The 25,369-nt window shown below is 27.7% G+C and overlaps 1 pseudogene; it reads left to right on the top strand.

The window, feature by feature from the left end:
• Positions 1–21,990, top strand: part of LOC132940189 (uncharacterized) — a 34,901-nt pseudogene extending 12,911 nt beyond the window's left edge.
• The last annotated feature ends 3,379 nt before the right edge of the window (positions 21,991–25,369 follow it).

The following is a 25,369-nucleotide window of genomic DNA, read 5'->3' as shown; positions in this document are numbered from 1 at the left end:
ATTAGCGTTAATTAATCGATTTATCAATGTGACAAATGACAACATATGTCGCATACGGGAATGGTATTCTAAATGGTTATTAAAATGCGTATCATACTATCGTTACTGTTGAACACTGGGACACGGGAACGAAGTGGAATGCATTTACTGAATAATTATACATTCAATCCACCTGTGATTCAAATATCATTACCTAAAATATACCGCATAGAGTAATTATTTACAGTTTACACAAATTGAGCATAAATTATATAAATACATCACAGATAATCACATATAGGTACACGCTATGTACATTACGTATTTACAATCATCCGGGTTGTAATTATTTAATTGCATATAATATTATGTACCTAACACTTATATTATCTTATAAGGTGAATCAATGGGTACATATAAGATCTTCAAAAATGTTCAGTTATTAGTTTATTACTAAAGTCTAAAATATTATAAGTTTTATATTGTAATGGATTTTAAAAATAACATATGTATATCTATCAAGGGCATCCATCTTTAAAAATCCAGAGGAGACACTGTATTTTTTCAATAATATATTGATTTTTCTGTTAACCTGTTAACTGTTATATGCAGAGTTTGTGTATTTTTTGGTTTGAACAGGAAAAAAAAACACTTTAAATAAAAAAAAACACATCATTCACTTGGATTTTACACTGTTTTAAACATATGTTTTATTCGTTTTATATAATTAACAAAACTTACAAATAGCTTAGGAATAAAATACTAAATGTTCCATACAAAAACGTGCATGATGGCCCACCCAATTTAAATGCTATTTTTCGGATTTTTTAAAATTTTATTTTATATAAGTGATTTGTAACTTGTAAGTACTGGCAGTACTGCAGAATGCAGATATAACATTTTAGATTGTACCTATCTAAAAATACATTTTACAATGTAAATCGTGAAAAAAAACATTATTTTGAATCATAAAAAATAAATCGTAGGTATTAAATTAATTATTCAAAGACCAATATTATTGTCTTAATGACTCTTAACGACATAATCGTTTTAGAAACCATTACATCGGAGAAACTAATTAAATCCCACTATCTGATTGGGTTTACTATGTAAATGCACGGATACATAAGAAACAACGTAGGTTATGATTCCTTGATGAGTACCTAGCTAAATTATATGTGTACACCAAGATATCAGCAGAATTAATATATATCTAGGTGGCTAGGTATGTACTATAATTTCCCACCGAAACTGTAGTGTTCTGAACAATCTGAACCTAAACCATTATATTGGCATAAATGGTCTACAACTCTGTTGTCGTATTAATATTATTATTATTAATAATATTGACATTAGGACCTATAGTAAGGTAGGTATATGAGGAACACAGAGTCTATATACATGCATATTAAATCTATGGTTTTCATAGATTAAATTAGAAATTTTAAAAAGTAACATGTAAATACTTACTAAAAGAAAAATGGTGAAAATTGCTATGTCGTTGTGGGGTTCGGACATGTACGTCATATTGTTACTTCGCGTTTCCAAGGCTAAGCTGTATAACACCATGTATAAGTATGACGCATTTTCCTAACGTGAAACCTAAACTTACTATATTGCACTGCTCTCCGATAGTAGATACTATATAAGATATAATTTATTACTTTTCGCAAGTGGCCGCGATAAGCCACATTCGTATTTTTAGCACACCCTGGAGAAATTGTTTTTTTAACACTATCTCAACGGTTGCTATATTACTACATGGCACATGTCAGTCAAATATCAATAACTATAATTAACAGTGAATCACTTACAATTATTACTTTTTAACAAAATTATAATAATACATTACAATAATAAATATACGTTTCAAAATTATCAATTTATTTAAAATAAATAATGGTTTACGGGAATTATCTATACACAATAGTACCGGGTCATGGTGATAACGTTTCTATAAATTAAATAAATATCCACTCGTATGAAGACTGACATTTTTCTTTATAATTTAATTTTTGGAGCAGTCTTAATATGTTCTGACTTTGCTGTCTCATATGATAAAAATCATATAATTTCTACTCTTCAAGCTTGCATATTTTTTTTCATAATATTGCAGTTATTTTGAGAAAATACTATTGTATCATCCAGTAATGGGCTCTTATTGCACTTTGATTTTTTTTTTAAATAGAAAATACTCTGTTTTTAATTTGTCAGAAAATTTTTTTTAAAGATTTATCGACGTTGTTGATACACTATCCAGATAAATTATTTTATTCAATTAATTTGCAGTTTATTCATGATTATTTTTTAAAAATTAAATTTCAACAAAAAAATGTTTAAAATTACACAATTTTAATATTTTCTATGGTGTAAAATATAAGGTCAAATTAATATAATTGTGCTTATTATATGATTGGAAAAATTCTCAGAATATAATTGCTTGGAAATGTATTTGAATTAAAAATAAATAAATAGGTCATTCATTTCATAATAATAATAATATTATATTCATTAAAACTGTCACAGTGTCACGCTTTATTAACTTATATCGCCGAATTTTTAACTTCTCAATTGTAATTCAACTCAAACATAATGCGTTAAAAATATAAATCAAAGTACGTACCTCAAAATCTGTTCATTAAATTATTATGATACAAATGTCTATTAGATTTTAATTATTTCAATATTGACTAGTATTGCTGCTTTATTTTCGTGCACATCATTTTTAGATCATTAATATTTTAGTATAATATCTTACGTGGTAGTAACTATAAAACGTTGTGAATCCCTGTATAACTACGGTGTATCAGTTGCAGATTAATACCAAATGGCGATTTTGAAAAAATGGGGGGGGGCATTGAAACGGTAGCCCCCCACATTGAATATTTGGATTTTTGAATGTGCCGAACGTTTGTGCATCGTTTGTGCAGAAATGTGCACCAGGTCCCGAAGTTTGTGCACAAAAACTCCCAGCGCTATCCAAAAAATAAAGTGGGGGGGGACCATTGAAACGAGACACCCTCTTTTTAGAAAATTGAAATTTTTAATGTGCCAAACGTTTGTGCATCGTTTGTGCAGAAATGTGCACCAGGTCCCGACGTTTGTGCACAAAGACTCCCAGCGCTATCCAAAAAACAAAGTGAGGGGTATTAACACGAGGGTCCCCCTTTTTTGAAATTTTAAATATTTGTCATATTAATAAATGTTGTTTACGTACCTAATAGGTTTAATAGAATTTTACTATTGCCATGTAAATGTCTAGAAATAGTAGGGCAGTAGGTTCATAATATATTATATTTAAATATTATATTATAATAATATGAATAATATAATAATATTATGTTTTAAATATTCCTAGGTTATTTAAAAATTAAATACCAGCGTTTCTAAAATACAAATACAAAAATCTTAATTTAAAATATCTAAAAACATAACTACCGCTTATAAATTATAACCACAGGTTAGCAATACTAACTTAAAAATAATAAGTTATAAATTAATATAATAATTGCTTAAGTCGTATACAACCGAACGCAACTTAACCTAATAACTATTAGTTGTTACGTCTTATAATACGTATTTTGGGTATAACATTTAATTTTACACTTTTAATTTAATTCTGAATTGAAAATGTATCCCTCATACAGTTTTTTACTGTTACTAAATAAACATTATTATTTATATGTAATATTATACCCACTCAGCACTCAATATTTTTATAATTGGCAAGAAAACATACATTTGCACCAATAAACACATTATCTTTCTTGAATTACTGTTAGAAGTTATCATAATAAAATATACAGCAAGTTTATAATTTAAGTTAATTTTTTTTAAAAATATTAAAAATATTATCGATTTCTTGTGTTAAATTAACAAAATTGTTTTAATACTATATTAATTAAACAAACAAATCTGAATTCTTTCAGTACACACTATACCAGTGGTCGGCAACCGGTGGCCCGCTTTATATTCTACGACAACGAAATTTAATCGAATATTATATCAAAAAAATCATATTGTATAAAATATATAATTGAACGTTTCTATCAGTCATATTTTATAATGGTAGATATACCTTGACAGTTACCGATAAGATACCTAGAGTAGATACGACGAGTGTATTTGGATTATAATATTAATTTTCTATTCTGTTCAGTAAAGTAAAACGTTGCGTTTTTCAACTACTCGCCAATCCATTTAATATTGATTATGAAGATGTTGATGTTGAGCTTCAAATGGAAATAATAGATTTGCAGTCACAAGATATCTTAAAAGACTCATTCAAATTAATTAATAACTATCAGGCACATCATAAGAATTTTTTTTCAGGGTGTTCTGAGTGGTTCAGATACATTTTGTACATGAACAATGCCACAACAGACTGTTTTTTTCATAAGCTACAGTGATTACTTAGATAAATAATTTAATTTATTTTAACACAACATAGGTAGAGTAGCACTGCACGTATTATGGTTTTAAATTTATATTCTAAGTTATAAATGGATAAAATCCATTGGATATTATATAATATGAACTTTTGATTAATTAACAATGTTTAAAGAATACTACCTATATGGCTATAAAATGTTTTTTTTTCATATAAAAAAGGAAATATTTTAACACAGACGTTTAACGACTACATTAACAATGAAGTACAATTTTGACAATTTTATTTTAAATATTACTTCTGTTAATGTAAATTTTGAAAACAGTTAACAATTAAGTAATAACACTGGTTATGATTTATTAACATAATTTTAAATTAACTATGTAAATACCTAATTTATCCAAAAGGTATTATTTGTTGACTATAATAAACAAGAAAATCAAATAAGTAAATATAAGTCTTGTAAATATATTATAACTTATAAGTGTAACATAAGTCGTAAATGTATCCATATATAATACACTATATATTATATTCTGTATTCTGGAACACAGTTGTTAAATTATTATTTAAATCTATAATCTATTAGAATGTTAGTTTAACAATTAATATAATACTTACTAGAAAAAATACTTTTTAAGAGTATTCAAATACAGATACCTGTTTTGAAAAGTATGTAAAATACGCGTATTCAAGTGATTAAAAAGTATTTGAATACTTTTGCTCAAGTAGGTACTTAATGAGAATTTATCATAGCTGATCTGAGTTCCAAAAATTGAACTTTAGATTTATAGTTTTCTTAAAAATACTTGAAATCCTAACTTCATCAATATTAGTCTTATCGACTTGAAGTCTTTAAGATACAAAGCAGTCAAGCCTTTTAAATTGTTTGATATGTTTTTCAAAATCCTATTATATCGAAAAGGTAAATCATTCAATATTGGTCGTATCGACTTAAAGTCTTCAAGATTCAACGCAGCCAAGCCTTGAAATCAAATTTATATTCTCAAAAAAGCATCGACATTAACATTGACAAAAGAAAATTTCCCGCCAAATTAATTTTTGAATAATTTAAATTTTGAACACATTTTTGAATTTATCATGTATTAAAAACTAAAAAACCCAACCAAATGTACCAACATTCCCTACTAATTATACGAATGGCGATACCAATATAAAAATTAATTTATGTAGGTATTCTATGAAAAATATCTATTTCCATATTCAAATATTATTGAATAATTCAAAAAAACTACAAAATCAATATCTAATATTCAATATTTATAAAGGCAACTGCCTTTTAGGAAACCAAAAAAAAAAATATGAAAAAATTTAACTGTAGGAATACACATTACAAAGTACAAACTAAAATTCCCAGAATATTAAACAGAAAAAAATATTTAAAATATTTATTTCATTTAACAAGGATTATTTAAAAGGTACCAGATTGTCAATGTTTAAAATATTTGGCTAAAGGTTAAATCCTAAAAAAAAAATTAAAGGAGGGAGTTGGCGCCCGCAGGCAAATGCATTTTAGGAAACAAAAAAAAAATTTGGAAAAATTTTACAGAAGAAAAATACATTTCAAAGTTCAAACTAAAATGCCCAGAATATTAAACAGAAAAAACTATTTAAATTATTTATTTCAATAAACAAGGATTATTCAAGAGGTACTAGATTGTCAATGTTTAAAATATTTGGATAGAGGTTAAATCATAAAAAAAAAATTGAAGGAGGGTGTTGGCGCCTGCAGGCAAATGCATTCTAGGAAACAAAAAAAAATGTTGAAAAAATTCACTGTAGGAATACACATTACAAAGTACAAACTAAAATGCCCAGAAACTTAAACAAAAAAACTATTCCAATTATTTAGTTCATTAAAGAATGATTATTCATAGGGCACCAACTTATCAATTTTCAAGTCAATACAAAATATTCAACTAGAATTACATTACTAAAAAAAAAAATTGAAGAAGGGTGTTGGCGCCCGCAGGCAAATGCATTTTAGGAAACCAAAAAAAAATTTTGAAAAAATTAACTGTATGATTACACATTACAAAGTACAAACTAAAACGCCCAGATTCTTAAACAAAAAAAACTATTTAAAATATTTAGTTCATTAAAGTTAAAGATTATTCAAGAGGTACCAGATTGTCAATGTTTAAAAAATTTGGCTAGAGGTAAACTCATAAAAAAAAAATTGAAGTAGGGTTTTGGCGCCCGCAGGCAAATGCTTTTTAAGAAACCAAAAAAAAATTTTGAAAAAATTAACTGTATGATTACACATTACAAAGTACAAACTAAAACACCCAGATTCTTAAACAAAAAAAACTATTTAAAATATTTAGTTCATTCTTTAAAGATTATTCAAGAGGTACCCGATTGTCAATGTTTAAAAAAATTGGCTTGCGGTAAAATCACAAAAAAAAAATTGAAGGAGGGTGTTGGCGCCCGCAGGCAAATGCATTTTAGGAAACCAAAAAAAAATTTTGAAAAAATTAACTGTAGGAATACACATTACAAAGTACAAACTAAAATGCCCAGAAACTTAAACAAAAAAACTATTCAAATTATTTAGTTCATTAAAGAATGATTATTCATAGGGCACCAACTTATCAATTTTCAAGTCAATACAAAATATTCAACTAGAATTACATTACTAAAAAAAAAAATTGAAGAAGGGTGTTGGCGCCCGCAGGCAAATGCATTTTAGGAAACCAAAAAAAAATTTTGAAAAAATTAACTGTATGATTACACATTACAAAGTACAAACTAAAACGCCCAGATTCTTAAACAAAAAAAACTATTTAAAATATTTAGTTCATTAAAGTTAAAGATTATTCAAGAGGTACCAGATTGTCAATGTTTAAAAAATTTGGCTAGAGGTAAACTCATAAAAAAAAAATTGAAGTAGGGTTTTGGCGCCCGCAGGCAAATGCTTTTTAAGAAACCAAAAAAAAATTTTGAAAAAATTTAACTGTAGGAATACACATAACAAAGTACATACTAAAATGCCCAGATTCTTAAACAAAAAAAACTATTTAAAATATTTAGTTCATTAAAGAATGATTATTCATAGGGCACCAAGTTATCAATTTTCAAGTCAATACAATATATTCAACTAGAATTACATTACTAAAAAAAAAAATTGAAGAAGGGTGTTGGCGCCTGCAGGCAAATGCATTTTAGGAAACAAAAAAAAAATGTTGAAAAAATTCACTGTAGGAATACACATTACAAAGTACAAACTAAAACGCCCAGATTCTTCAACAAAAAAACTATTCAAATTATTTAGTTCATTAAAGAATGATTATTCATAGGGCACCAAGTTATCAATTTTCAAGTCAATACAAAATATTCAACTAGAATTACATTACTAAAAAAAAAATTTGAAGAAGGGTGTTGGTGCCCGCAGGCAAATGCTTTTTAAGAAATCAAAAAAAAATTTTGAAAAAATTTAACTGTAGGAATACACATAACAAAGTACATACTAAAATGCCCAGATACTTAAACAAAAAAAACTATATAAAATATTTAGTTCATTAAAGATAAAGATTATTCAAGAGGTACCCGATTGTGAATGTTTAAAAAATTTGGCTTGCGGTAAAATCATAAAAAAAAAATTGAAGGAGGGTGTTGGCGCCCGCAGGCAAATGCATTTTAGGAAACCAAAAAAAAATTTTGAAAAAATTAACTGTAGGAATACACATTACAAAGTACAAACTAATATGCCCAGAATCTTAAACAAAAAAACTATTCAAATTATTTAGTTCATTAAAGAATGATTATTCATAGGCACCAACTTATCAATTTTCAAGTCAATACAAAATATTCAACTAAAATTACATTACTAAAAAAAAAAAATTGAAGAAGGGTGTTGGCGCCCGCAGGCAAATGCATTTTAGGAGACCAAAAAAAAATTTTGAAAAAATTAACTGTATGATTACACATTACAAAGTACAAACTAAAACGCCCAGATTCTTAAACAAAAAAAACTATTTAATATATTTTGTTCATTAAACAAGGATTATTCAAGAAGTACCAGATTGTCAATGTTTAAAATATTTGGCTAGAGGTTAAATCCTAAAAAAAAAAAAAGGAGGGGGTTGGCGCCGGCTTGTCAGTGTTTAAAAAATCTATATAGAATGTTCTAGATAGGAATAAAATAACAGAAAAAAATTCTCTGAAGACTCACAAATTTGAAAATATTCATATTAAAAATCAATTGAATTAAATTTATGAAAAAAAAATTGAAAGGGGAACGTGGACTACCGCAAGCAAACGCATTTTAAGAAGCAGATAAAAATTTTTAAAAAATCATATGGTACAAAGTTGTTAATGTTTTAAAAAAAGAGATATATAAAAGAATCAAAAAAAGTTAAATATATAAAAAAATTAATTGAATGGGGAACGTGAGAGAACCTAGCCAGTCTCTTTTCAAATTATATATTATGTACACAGGTACTCAGTGTACTCCCAGGTATAGCCGGTTAATTTTGAAAAATTTTTATACAAAAAAATCTACTAGAGTTCAATGAAGTGAAAAAAAAATTGTTTGAGAAATCTGGGTGAAATAACACTAAACAAAAGAATACGTTGGAAGCTAAATACTGCAATACATATTAACTACAATCCAAAAACTAGGTTTTGTTTACATTATAATAATGCGAACAGTTATTATGATCAGAGGTGTATCACGGCAATATATGTATTAGAAAATGTATAAAAATGAATGTAAATTATAAAGGATGCAAAGAAATTAAATGAGAAAAGTTCCTGCACGGACTCTACTATGTGATTGTAATTTATGAAGGACATAAAATGTTTAATTTAAAATAATATTGTGTTTGGTGGGTCTACAGTCAATATTAAATTACAAACTATAAAGTCTAAATGCAAATAAAAACATAGTCAGATATCTGTTTTAGTCTTTGTAAATATGTGCGAAAAAAAATTAGATTTAGTACAATGTAAAAAAATGTGGAAAGGAAACCCAGAGAATTCTTTGACAAAAGGATATTAAAACACAAAACCATAAATTAAATTAAAACTATTGATTTTATACATTTTATATTTACAAAAACTCATAAGTATTGAAAACCTTATAAAACCCTGATAAAATAATATTTTGTTATATTTTAAAATACATTTTATAATTTGTTGTGGTAAAAAAATCATTATTTAATGTTGGCTGTATTAAAGTTTTTAATAACTATACTGATACAACTCTTGCTGACAGTCTTTAAGTCCGTGTTAAAAACTATGATAATTAGTTAACATCTAATTTCCTGCCCTATCCTAACCTAACCTACCTAACCAAATTAATAATATTTAAATATTTTCTTTCATTGTTTTGTTTACAATATCGAATACCTTGATAGTTAGTAGGAAAAGATCATCGCAAAGCTCACGACCAGTGATGATAGTCGTCTATCATTACCATAGCTTCAACTAACCATAGGTTTACCTAACTAACCTTCTTATGACTTATTAGGACACTTTGAATAAAAATATCCTGATTTGCAGGTTGCTGAACTTAAATGTGTGATTGTCAAGTTGATCGTTAGATTGTTGGACACCTTAAGCCATGCTATGGATGAAGCCCATAGATAATAAAGATATAGATAGTCCACACCTATGTTAAATACATTTGAGGCCGCGTTCCCGCGGAAGGCAATTGAGACTCCTTTATATTGATAGTCGATACTCGATTTGGTCTCAATTGTTCCCCTTGAAGATCAGACCACTGATAAGACTATTATGTCCTATCCATTATGTTATATCTTTATTATCTATGATGGAGCCATAGCCCAGCTCACTCGTGTAAACAATTTGAAGCACATAAAAGCGATCAACGCGTCTCTATTAATGATTTATCAGCATCATTGGTGCACATACGGGGGTGCCAGGGGGTGCTTAGCACCCCCATCTTCTATTGTGCAAAAAATATTATTTAAACTGTAATTTTGCGTTTATAAGAATGAGTTTCCAGTTTGTATTGGTATACACTAACGGGACGTAAATATTTTATACATAAATACAGTAATTGGGTAATTGGGTTTGTGTTGGTATGAGTGTATGACGGTATATTCCCTATTTTTAATGCATGTTATCTTATCGGCTGTTTTAACACAAGTTTATTTTTAGTATTATTTTATTACTGGAAATTGGAGTACTGAATAGGATTTTGTTTTTGTATACCGGTGTTATGGTTTATTGATATGAATATAATATTATTAATTGGGGGACGAGGCGACCTAACCTAACGCGACGGATTCGGCACAGCCGGTCCGAGTTCGATCCTCGACCACCGGGCGGCATTTTTCTCCGTGCAAGTCACGGTGTCCGGAGAACAAGTCCCGCCATCCCCCACCCGGACATGGCAGATACCTACGGGTACCCAATCAAAAATTCTGCCAAACCCAACACACACGTGTTCCTTCCCCTACCAACACTAACAACCCACAAACAAACCACTACAGCTAGTGGCCGAAGCTTAAGATCAATAAAAAAAAAAAAATATTATTAATTAATATTATTTAGTTTGATAAATGATAATATTATAGACATTTTCAACCGTCTATTCTTAGTAGTAGTGTAGTAGGTACTATGAATCAAAGATAGTCGATTCTACCTATTAAGTTGTTCAATCGTGTTTTCGAGTCAGTGACAAATGACTACAGTTCTGATACTGACTAATTTTATTTTATTGTTGTTTCCATTTTTCTACATAAATACCAACAATTTGTAAAGTAGTTTATGTGATTTACATTTAATTTGCGTACGTATATAAAATTACTTACTTAAATATGTTTAGTATATTTGAATGTAATAAAATAAACAATAAAAACGAAAATAATGAAAGTAGTGAAAATGTGGATGATCCTGACCTATTAATTAGTAAAAATTGTAGTTAATTGATTTAATATTTTGCTGGTATTTATAACTGTTTAGGGGGTGTGGGGGGCAAAGCCCCCCACGTGTCACTTTGTGCTAAACAATTTTAGCACTCCCAAGTTTAAGACTGAATGTGCGCCTATGCATCTAAGCCCAGCCCACCTTCATATTATTCTCTATGAAAAAAGTAAAATTAAGACAAATTTGTATATCAATGCACAGTCTCTCTATTGTACCTACTAATATTTGTGATTTCATTAAAATTCATATTTCGTATTATTAGATTGGGAAAACATAAGACAATATAATTTACACAAGACTATGGCTAACACAATCATACTTTGATAAAAGTATATGATATAAGTACCTTCTATATTTGAATTAATCGTTTTTTTTTCGGGTCATTTATTGGTGGACGGCACTTTAACTACGGTCCCCTAACTTACTGAGGCAACCTTGAGGCATTTCCTTTTAGGAAATTAATTAAATCCTCAAACATATGATATTTATGGACGACACTTGCACCATGGCCCCTCGATATAGTGATGTGGCGACCCGGCACGTCTCTTTTAGATAAATGATTAAATCAAGTGACTTAATCAAATCTTCCAATATTTACTAAACATTTATATTTTGTAGATGATTTGAAGAAAAATTTAAAATTGAAGAGAGACTGTGTGAATTAACAACATTTTTGGTATGAAATGTTTATTTGAACACCTATTATAATGTGTTATATTGAACTTAAGTTAATTTTTTATAATGTACTATAGTAAACATTTGAACATTTATTACAATATAGTATATACGTATATTATACATAGATTTCAAGTATGATTTTTTTTAGTTTTTTTTTTGAAAGTTACCTACCTACTACAATACAAGACACTTTATTTTTATATTTTGAAGCAATATATGTTTTGGATTATTTAGATCTATATAAACTAAATTTCAGACCCATAGTTTAGTATTTAAAGTTTGTATGATCAAAGTCGTGGAACCAAATTTTATCAGACTCTACTAGAATGTTGTAGTTAAATTAAACTATAATAAGTATGTGGAATAACAGTACCTAACCTTCTATGATAATTTGTTATGAATAAAATATTTTAAGTAATAGTTCAAATTTAGCACTTTTACGGTACTTTAGTAATTTAAAATAGATTATTATGACTCGTAGAGTAGGATAAGCAATAAGGACAACTAAATAATATTGCTAATTTGGTATGGTTTTAAATTTTGAGACTATCAGTTATAAATAAACACATATTACTTGTATAGCAAGCCGCCCGACCGCTGTTGTTGATAAATACGTGCCGAATACGTTTTATACGTTTTATATAAAAACATGCAATAACGTAGATAAAGATTATATTGATGTGATATAAACGAGTACGGTGAGTAGTGAGTACCCTCTTTATTCGTCTTCAACCATACATCCACACGAGTACCCAAGTATCCAGGTTAGTTTAATGTATTATTTCTCACTATTAAATTTATTATTCCGACGATATTAGTTGATTTTTATTTTTCAATTGTTATTTTTAAAATAATATTCCTACCCGATTGAAACATTCACTGAATAATTATATGAGCATTTTTTAGATTTATTATTATTTTATGTTATTAATTATTTTATATTATTGAATATCTACTAAATTTCAGTGGCGGCTCATGTTTATATGATAGTGCGTTAATTTTTTTTGTTGAATTAATAAAATACATATTTTGTGTTCGCCACGGACTCAGTGGCGGACTGGACGACCGGGATACCGGGAAATTTCCCGGTGGGCCGCTGCTCGTATAAAATATATATTTATTAATATTATTATTGGGAAATTATAAATTAAAATATAATCTAAAAAGTAAAAGTAGGTATGTAATATTATTAAGGGGGCTGGAGCGTAATCCATTCTAAGGAGTAAAAACTAGGCATTTTATATTTCAGTTTATATGGCCATATTATATATTCATATTCTATATCAATGTATTTAAATTTGAAATTATATGAATATGATTTATTCTTACTCTTTTTGTTAGTAAATTTCTAAGCAAAAAAAAAATAATAATCAGAAAAATAAAATTGTAAAAGCATAGATAATTTAGTGATAAATTCAAATCTGTTTTCTAAATTAATATCGGATCATTATATTGGGCGTAGTTATTGAAATCGTGAGCTATGTTTTCGACTAAAAATGAATCATGATCCAGCCCCCCTAAAATCAAATTGATTGTAGTTTAAATTATATACAAAGTTCTTCAAACTGCTGTAAATGCTCTTAATTCTCTTTTATCATTTGTTCGAGAAATACGAAATAAATATGAAGAATACGAAGAAAAGGCAAAAGACATGTCAGGATTAAAAGATTGGTTTTGATGGTGTCCAACTGCAGTGGGGAACGATCGTTTTCAAAAATGAAGTTGATAAAAAACCGACTACGAACTTCGATGACACAAAGTCGACTATCAACCCTTGCACTATTAAGTATAGAAAGTAACATACTTAGAGCATTGGATTTTTCTCAAGTAGTTGAAAAATTTGCAGCGACGAAATCTCGCAAGTTGCAATATAATAAAAATTATTATTAATTATATACTATTTAGTATTATATTAATATTATTATTATAGACTATGTAATATGTAGGTATATATACGATATAAATATTTAATGAACATAATTTACTACCAACTTTTATTGTATTACATTTTTTTTGTTATTATTATTTTAGCATTATAATATAAATATTTTTAAACCATAATTTTATTTCTAATTAAATATTGTTTTTCGGTAAATGTTAATATACCTATTATTAAATAAAATTCACTTATAAAGTTATAATAATATATTAAAATATTAAATATATGTTATCGAAAAATAATATATACTTCTAAGGTGGGCCCAGGGCCCCCACATTCCTAAATCCGGTCCTGGGTTTCCAATCATAATACCTACCACAGTTAATGTTAAATGTCAAATTGTCAACAATCAACTGCTTCTTCAACTTGATAACACTAAGAGGATGTCAGATTTTTAGCGCACCATTTATTTCTCTCTCTGACCCAATAATTTTAGTGTTTTCTTAATTGTACATTTGTATGCTACGGGTGGGTCAAAGATGGAAAACAAATAGTGCGCTGACATCCCAACCGGCAACAAGTTTACACGAGTGAGCTGGGTATGGCTCCGTCATAGATATGGATGGGACATAATGGTCTTATCAGCGGTCTTCGAGGGGAACAATAAATTGAGACCAAATAAAGTATACTTATATCGAGTATCGACTATCAATATAAAAGAGCCTCAATTGCGTTCCCATCCGGGAACGCGGCCTCAAATGTATTTAACATAGGCGTGGACTATCCATATCTTTATTATCTATGGGCTTCATCCATAGCATGGATTAAGGTGTCAACAATCAAAGGATCAACTTGATAATCAAACACTTAAGTTCGGCAACCTGCAACTCAGGATCTTTTTATTCAAAGTGTCCTAATGAGTCATAAGAAGGTTAGTTAGGTAAACCTATGGTTAGTTTAAGCCAAAGAGTCAATAGGGCTTTTGCAATTCAAGATCTTTTCCTACGTATTCGGCATTGTTAACATAACTATTTTACCTTTACACTTTTTCTTCCCCCGTCTCTCACAGCTATATACAGGTTCAGCCACTCTCATTCCACGCCTCCATATGAATGGTATTCTGTCTATCCATCTCTTCTTCAGTCTTCTCGTCCATCATTTCTCCCCTAAATTAACTTCTATAGCCACTCTCACTATCTCTTATCATACAGTGACGGAACCACCTAAACCTATTCTCTCTTGTTTTCACTACAATATGTACACTACCCTACACTACCCTTAATTAATTAATTTCTTATTCTATCCTCTTTTGTACCTTAACACCTTACTTATTATTCTCATATCTGCTACTCTCACTCCACTTACCTACCCTAACCTTACATTTCTTTTTCATCTTTCCCTTTCATACACCAAACATTCTGAAATCCTGTTGACCCATTTCCTTATCTTCGCCATATCACACACTTCCTAATTCCTATTCACTCAGTCTCTAGTTACCTACAAGTCATCGTACTTGATTATCGGTGAAAATATTTAAATATCATTGAGCGAATTCCCTACTCGAAAGAATTGCTTAAAAAAATATCATACCTCACCAATTTTCTAATTTTGAACACGACTTTATTGATAGCCCGAATAGTGTTATACCAGTATAATTACAATACAAATATTGAAAATTTTCGGGCAATACATCCCCTGATCAATTAACTATAATAAAAAAAAACCTACTGAGAAATAAGAAAATACATACCCCGTGACGGAATCAAAATCTGCTACGAAACTTAGTCTTCGAAACACTGAAACGTTCACACATTTCAATCTGCTTATGATATATTATTCCCAGTTTGAAAATGTTCACTGACGAATACCATTTCTGAAATAACACGCATCTTATGCAGTAAAATGTTCTACAATATTCTAATGACCTAGTTACAGTCTACAGATATTATATAAACCTACCAATAAATACCTAATATTAATTTTTATTACACAGAGTTTGTATTTTTAAATGTTGTATTTAAGGATTTATTAGTTTTATTTTTATACCTAACAAAAATTACATTTATTCACTAGTCAGTTATCAACTAGAACTCGACTACGAGTAAGACAGCGTTTGGATTGTTCGGACTGGCGTATAATTTATTATTATTATACATTGCGTCTTTGGTAGGCAGTAGTAAACGTATATGCTTCTACGTTACTTAGTTAACAGATTTTCCGCGACAATAAATATTTAATTCAAGTCTAAAAAGAAATGTAAGACCAAAATAATATAAAAACAAACTTACGCATAAACATCGACTCTTCCAGTGAAACCTAGCTGTACTGCAGCACACGCTGTCGTCGAAGAAACAGCTATCTTCATCCGTCTACATCTCGCTCCATCTCCATCTCTCTCTAATTGAAACTTATCTAGTATACAATACTAGTATCTTTATGATCTGTAATATATAATGGTGTTCGATGAAAAAGATTGAAATAAGATAAAAATACATATTTTTTTGGTTTTGAATATGAAAGCTGTGAGATGATCAATATGAATTTTGTGAGAAATCTAGAGGTACTAGAAAACTGAGACGAGTGTGTTGAATGAAATAAATAAAAAATTGATTAACACAACAATCGCTTAAAAATTAATTTAATTTAAATAATGAGATGAACCTTATTAGATCATTTAAATTTTCCAGAACAAGCCCCCAGTTATTGGTCACATGCCAATTTTAACCATATACTAGACCACAAGTTTATAGACATTCTATAATGCATTCTGCTGCCGGTGGCCCTAGACACTGTTGGGGAAATTATATTTCTTTAGTCATTAAATTACGATACGAATCATAAGTTACGTAGGTACTTGTCCAATACTCGACTACCAGAATTTAAATTAAAGAATGTGATATACCTAGGTAACATATCGATCGATTCTAAAACAGAAACTTAACTTAGGTACAAATAATATCACAATATCAAATAGTGAAATGTGAAAATTTGAAGAAAATTTCCTATAGGTATATCCCGTAAAACCCCCAAAATAAAACGTACGTTTGAGGTGTTCTCTTAAAACCCAAATATTTAATGCCTGTATCCCGTATGCATAGAAAATGTATGTTTCACATTTAACGAAAACTAAAACTATCGTGACGGAACTGAATTACGAAGAACGTATAAAACAAAAATAATCGTCACCAAGTGGTAGGTATAATCTGCTATGTACTTACAAATCATATTAAATAACATTAATCATTATGTATTTTCTTATTTTGTTAGGTAGGTATAAAAACCTACCTTCCTACTTATAAAAGCATTACCTAATCATTGATTTAAAATTTTAAAAATTATTCTACTATAACAATAAAGTAACAGTTGTAGGCAAAGTATTATATACACACAGCAATTTGAAAATATTTATATTGTAGACATATGTTTTCCTTGTGTTCTTGAAAATATTTTGTTTAAATATATTTTGACAATATGTTTATATTATGAGCAACAATATATATATAAATTAATATCTAGAACATATTGTAGCAGTATGTGTTTTATGTGTTGAAGAAAATATTGTAGAAAAATCATTAAAATATACGTTGACAATATTTTTTTTCATTGATTGAGATCATATGTTCTGGTAGATATTGTAACAATGTTTTTATTTAATGGACAACAAAATATTGTAGGAAACATAATTAAAATATACGTTAACAATGTTTATTTTCATTGGTTGAGAGCATATGTTCTAGTAGATATTGTAACAATGAGTTTATTTAATGGACATCAACATATATTAAGAAACATTAAGAAAAAATATTGATACAACGTATTTCTGTATATAGTTGATAAAATATGTTCTGGTAGATCTCATGACAATAAAATTAATTTATGACGGCTTCTACCTACGCATTTATATTTTAATTAGTATTATTTTTTAGTCGGTACCTACGATCTACCTATTATTGCTAAAATAATTAATTGTATACATGTTGACACATGCTGAATGCTGATACATTAAAATATTATAGTATTACTTGTTTTATTCCCTGTGTAAATGTGTAGGTAATAAGTATTAATAGTAATTATAATAATTCCTTTAGTTTATTAAAATTGATATTAATATAGTTTCAAACTTGTAAATTACCAAACAATATTGTTTTAATATTATCGTTTCTCGTCATGTTCGAGTGACTAAAAAACAGACAGATTTAATATGTTTTTGCAGTGTTTTATTTTATTATGAGTGGAAAGCACATACGATAAATTAATAGTAGTGCCGATTTCGTAAAATAACCTATAATAGTAGGTAATAAAATAAGAAAACTAATTATTTAATTATAACCCAGATACTAAAAATTAAGTTTCTTTAAAAAAGTAAAAACTAACATATAATTATAAAATTATACATTTATAATAAAAACAAAATAATAAAACATACCTAGTATAAAATTGTATATTTACCTATAGGTACTCGTAAATTACCTAACTATAGGGACGTACGTATTTGAGTCGAAATTAATTGATATATTATAATATACAATATACCTTAGGTATAGACCCCACAGACATATTAATAATTTTTATATTACGTTGCATAGGTAATAGGTATTATCTTCATCAGACTTGGTAAAAACGTGTTAATGTTATTATTAATATCATATTAATATATTTTGAACCAATAAATTAGGTATATTCTTACATGAACAAAAGTAAAAAAACGTCGTTAGGTATACTAATGTGAATATGTACCCATTTCGATTTGTAATGTACCTACCTACGTAATTTTAATCTATCAATTATTTATTGATGGCGTCATGGCAATAATTTAATAGTATAATTATTATTTTAACCATTATTTGGAATTTAACATTTGTAAACGGACTAACGGAGACTTCCCAATCGGCGATCGCTACCTCCGATACCTATATTATTGATACAATATAATATTTATTATTATTATGATTTATTATAATATACGTAATTTGACAACGTATAATATTGTGCCTGTCGTCTGCCGAGTACCGGACTGGCGGTGGCGATTACTATTAAAAAATAGATGGAATATCGGACAGGAGAGCGAAGTAGGTTTACACACTACACAGCCGCGATATCATTCAATTATTATTATTACACTAAAAATGTTTGAATTTCGGAATTACCCAAGATAAGCCGACGACGCACCGCCATTGTAGACGGCGATCGCCGACCGTCAACCCCGCGGCCCGCAACATAAAACGTTATGAATGGCCATCCCTGCACCCACAGACACACAGTAACAGTGAGCAGTGAACACGTCATGTTTATTATTTTTCTCATACAGCGTTCAACTATTGATACTTACTATTTTGCAGTTTCCCTTAGTTTTCAATTTTAGTGTTATACCTATTATTTACTACAGCGACGGTAAAAAGTATTTACCTATAACAGTTTAATATAGTACACAACATACATCACATCGGTAAGTACCCTATTTTGCTATTTTATTAGATACCACATCATTATATTTTATTAGTTTATTGAAATGTTACTATGTATTATAAACCTAATACTTTGTACACCTAATTTATAAATTCAATACCTATTAAAATGGCACAAATATTGCAGAACCCTCAGCCCTCAGTACATACATAAAAAAATAATAATTTTTCTATTAAAAGTATAAGTAAGTAATAAAATATGAATTTCTATTTAGATATAGGTAGGTATGTAAATAAAAATGATATTTCAATGATAAATTAAATAACAGTACATTTATTTCATCAATCAAATAACTTTAGGTACCTTCCTATGGTTCTAAGTAAATTAATTTCTTATGGTATCAACATTGTTAATTAATGTTATAAATTTAATTTTTAATTATTTTTAATAAGTACACAAATAATTATGATAGTTAAGTATTCATTAAATAAATATAGTATTTATACTGAATAAAGTTATAGTTCTTCTAAAAATATTATAATTATGATTTATGCTAAGGCTCATAATATAGATTCCAGTGAAAATACAGATATTTATGATAGTGATCAAGATATGTTGTAAGTGCTTCCGTTAAATCCCAATGACAGCCATTTTAAAAAAAAAAAGGTTATATTTACAAGTGTTAATCTTACTTAAGTAATATATTTACCTAAAATTAAAATGAATTTATACTATATAGATCGTGTAAGTTGTAATGAACTGCTGTGTGGAAAACAATTATGTGCCTCTCAACTAAATTACAAACATTTGGAAAATTATGATATTGGTAAATACTACCTATGACTGATATTTACTTTTTTATACAATATTCATTTTCTTAAATGCACCATTTTCAAAAAGATAATTATAATGCCACAAATATGGCTTAGGTAGTAAAAGTTAATAAATTTAAATTGCTGTTTAAAGTTATAATCTAATAATATATTATTTTGATCTTCACGTGCCTGTACTCTCATATTTTCACTAATACAGTTCTTAATTATTTTGAGTTATTCAAACCTTGACTATGTATTTGATATTTATTAAGTATAAAGTTGAATAATAATACATAATACATCATTATTTAAGCCTTATTTAAGAAATATGGTTGGTGTTGTGTAAAAAAATCACCAAGTTTTATAAAACTATTGTATCATATTTTCCTATTGTTATTTTTTTTATCTATTTTTTAGATTGTTTAGAAGTAATCAATAGTCCTGTTGGAAAGTGGAAAGTACTAGATGGAGCAACAGTTACTATTGCAGATGATTCATTAAATTCCATTAAAAAAAAAGATACTCCAGATTCAAAAGTTCAAGTTAAACGCAAAGTGATGATGATGATGTGCTGGAGAAAAATGCTGGTATGATGATACTATTTACCATACTTGTAATTATTATTTAAGTAGAATTTCTATGATTTTTAAATTTAAATATATTTAATAATTAATTAAATACAACTTAATAATAATAATACATACATTTGTTTTAAAACTATCTACTATAGTTTTTTATGTTCTCTTCTTAAAAAAAAAATTATACATAGATTTTGAAATTGAATTATTGGACATTGCTTATAATAATATTATTGCTATTACTACTATTCCCATTGTGTAAGACAAAATGTATGAATTTATATTATATTCTATAACATTAATTAAAAACTTAACCATTAACTTTAAGTTCATTTTTCTCTGGAGGTAATAACAGTAAAATTGTATGATTGGATACTGAAAGTTTTAAGAAAAGTCTTATTGGTTCAATGCAGATGTAGTAAAGGTGGATGATTTTAATAGTGAGTTATTTATCTATTATGTTATAATGCTGTATTACCATATTTTTTTTTTTTTAAAACTATAATAAATAATGTTATTAACTTGAATTTTAATATTGTAATGATTTAATTATAATTCAATGTGTTATATAGTTGACTGCATTTATTGATGTAGGTACTTAATTTTAATTTTTTCAAGGACTCAATGATTATGTTAGAACATCATTTACCAATTTAAAATATGATATTAAACATTTGGTATATGTATCAGAATCAGTTAAGAAAATGCTTGAAAATGTTAATAATATCTGCTCAGAACTGGGTGTGACAAAAAACTCTAATTTAACTGCTGTATCTGTATTAAATAATGAAAACCTTCCTATATCTAACGAAGAAACTATAAACAATTTTGAAATGGTACTCGAATCTTCTGCTTATAGAGATAAAGTTGTAAGTATCAACATTTAGATATCAATTTAACCTAATACTTAATTTCAAAATTGTATGTTATTTGCTTATCTTTTAGGTTTCAGAATTATCACTTTCAGTCGGAAAAACTATTCCTGAAACCATAAGACGCATGATGCAAAAACTATTTGTCGATGATTGGTTACGCAATTACTCCTATATTGGATTTAAAGGCAAAAACAAATTTTCTTCTTTGCACTCGTGTAAAATAATATTTGGTGAGAGTTGATAATTTTTTACTTTCTGATTGTACTATTTATTTATATCTATGTTTAACTATTTATGTTATTAGAAGCTGTTCAAAGCTGTTCAAAGTTTGAAAAAGTTCCTGATATGGAAATAGCACTTACAATAAGCAAGTGGATGGCTCAAGCCACTAATCGTATTACTAAAAAAACTAAAGAAAAATTGTAAATAACATTAAAGTGTAATGTTTTAACATGAAAAAAAAAAACTTTAAAATAAAAATTTTTAAATAAATAAGAAGATTTGTATGGCATTTTATAGTTAAACTTTGAAATATGATTGATTTGGATTTTAAATTATTGAGTAATAATTAGTAGTACAGTAAAACCTCGCTAAGACAGAATCGCTTAGGCCCGTCCAATTTTTCCATCTTTAACGGAGTTTCTGACTTGATAGAGGGCTCACATTTATTTGGATTGCGACTATAGAAATTATTCTTTTTATCGTGTTCCAATCTTACAGAAGTTCTGTCTTACCATAGTATTACTGTATACGAATTGATTGTGGATATAGAAATTAAAATGGTTGTTGATCAGTAAAAAAAATAATCTTAAAACCTGAACTTAAATTGGATTGTATCCAAATACTTAATAATTAATTATAATGTGAACAATAGGTATTTGGATTTTATTAATAACTTCAAAACTAAAAATTAAATTAAGGTGAACTGAGTTCCATTATGAGGTGAATAAACTGATATATTAATACATTAATTAGTGTACCATGGTTTGTAAGATTAAGGCATATACATAAAATGGAATATAGTTTAATATATAGTAGTAACTGTAGTATAGGTACTCAATTATATAGCTACAGCATCAAATAATGAATTGTCTCATTAAATATTTGAGTACATTTAGAAAAAATATGTTAACAACACTAATCAATTATTATTGTAAAAATATGTTTATTTACATGTTTCTGAAATATATTACTTAACTATATCTTAGAAATCTGTGGTACCACATATTGTTAAAATATCTTAAAAAACATAATTCCACAATATGGAATTTTCTGCCACGAGTCGTTGTTACAATATTGCTTCATTATTGTTAACACTTAAATCACATAATTAAAACACAAATTTAAAATATTTTCGTGTTCACAGAAAATATTGATAACATACATGTAAAATATTGTAATGCTGTCTGGATATAATTTAAGGTATTTTTTATAATATCCTAATTTTTGTACACCTATAACAACTGGATTTTAAAAACTACTCTACGTCTAGCGGGTATATAAGTTTGTCTGACAATAAATATTTACATTAGGTCTACCGGGTCAACAGAGTAGTAGGACAAAACTTACGTAATTAATTATTCTTCCGGCGAAACGCGGTCCCTTTGAGTGTATAATATTGTCTAGTGTCAGAGCTGTGCGTCTCCGCCAAGCAAAATGCAGCGCGCGTCTTCATATCTCCGATCCAAAAGTTCAGTCTGGAAGTATTGAGATTAATGACATTTATAAAAAAAGGCACCTAGCTTAATATGCTTAATAGCACCTAACGAAATATGTGAGTACGTATTGGAATCGCTGTTCGTCTCAGACGATTGTCATTTGCCATAGATTATTTATAATTATAACCTCACCGTCCTAATTATAGAATATATATATAATATTATATATGGTCCTAACCGATGGATGATGGATATTTTTACATTATCTTCAAAAAAACATTTATTTGTTTCTACTAGACGCAAATGCGGTAAATTGAATTCAAATTTATAATATAGATAACGGTTTTTTTACTTGGTAACCATTTATTTATTACTTGGATTATAAACAAATTCTAATTTATATAAAATAGTAATTATATAAAAATAATTTTATTGATCCCAATATTTAAAAATAATGTTTCAAATAAAATAATAAAAAAAAATTGAGAAATACCTATTAATTAATATGTATTACCAAAATAACAAAATAAATTCGTGTTTTTTTTAAAACATTTTCACGTCCCCCCCCCCCCCCTTACGAAATTGTGTCACTCCTCCTTAGAGTGGTGCGCCCCTTAGGTTAAGAGCCCTTGAAATAGAAAATGTCAAAAAAACAGCCATATCCCCCCCCCACCCCTTGACAAAATCATTTGACTCATTTAGCTACTTTATGAATTAAGAACGATACATTGAAGCTTACAAAACTGTATCTACCTACATAATAGTTATCAACCTATTAACCCATCAATAATATTATATTTTTTATTGTGTACACTAATCGATTGGTATATACAAAATAACGTTAAGTTATAAATAGGACGTGGATTTAAATGCATTAAAAATAAGAAAAATGCCTTAAAAATACGATTTAATGCACTTATATTACAAAGCTTAATAAAATGGCCAGAAAAATTAAAAGTCCAATTTAAACGAATATAAAATAGAATTTAGATAAGTGTATAGGTAGTGTATTCGTTATATTTTGAGTTTCATTATAGCACATCAGTCGATCAGATGCTATTTAATATTTTAAAATAAAAAACTTCGACAGTAATTCCATATCGGAAAGTGTTGTTTTCTATAACTGAAGACTGAAGTTATAGTATCGAACATAATAGGTACGTAAAAAAATAGAAATATAAGAAAAAAAATTACCTTTATTTAATTGTATTTAATTTTTTTTTAATAAGTTTTTATAAAATAGACTTTATCCCATATAAATGTTCTAATTTCATTTTTCAATTCGTTGATAATATATTAAACGAATTCTTTGCTTGGAAAGCAATGTTTTAGAAAATTCAGAAAATGCAGTTTATATTTAAATGTTATAAATAATAATTTCTGATGCATTGATGCGGAAGAGTGAGGGGGTGGACAATCAGCCGAACCGAAATCTAACATCTTGAACACTTAATATAAACAATTTTTCACACACGCGTCATGGTATGAAAATAAAAAAATATTTATAATTTATATTTATACCGATTTTCTACCGAAAAAATAAATTACTTTAATCTCAATATTATTTATTAGTTAACGACATCTTTGCTCAGAATCGTTTTTCGTTTTGTATTTTAATAATTTATACATGTATATATTATTATTACTAATAAATAATAATTATAGTAGTTATGTTTGTTTTATTTCATTAATTTATTTAGTACTATACCAATAAATTATATATTAATTAATAATTTTTAAAACATTGTGTTCAAAAAAATAAAAAAAAAATATGATTTTAATTAGAGTCTTGTAATGTACCTACCTATATTTAAAAAATAAATTAATATAATAATAACTGTTGAACTTTTAGGGACATAATAGGTAACACATTCGTGTATGTAGTATTACACTATTTATATACCTATACGAGTATATGAGTAGGTATATTATTCATAAGTGCGCACACGTCAGGATAGGCAGTTGACCATTCCGTGAATATACTTTTATGTGTACATGGTTATATATCCCTAATCCCTATGATATAGAATATAGATATTAGGTGAACAATAGAAGTTAAGTATGTGACACTAAATTAATAGTTACCTATAACTTATAACGTTGTATTTGGAAAAAAAACTACCAGTTATTAATTGAAATTGTATCTTATGACTATTATCAGTTATAAGTCATAACATATATTTCTATAAATTA

This window comes from Metopolophium dirhodum, chromosome 3 (assembly GCF_019925205.1).
Source record: "Metopolophium dirhodum isolate CAU chromosome 3, ASM1992520v1, whole genome shotgun sequence".
NCBI lineage: Eukaryota > Metazoa > Arthropoda > Insecta > Hemiptera > Aphididae > Metopolophium > Metopolophium dirhodum.
This window is presented reverse-complemented; position numbering and strand designations above follow the sequence as displayed.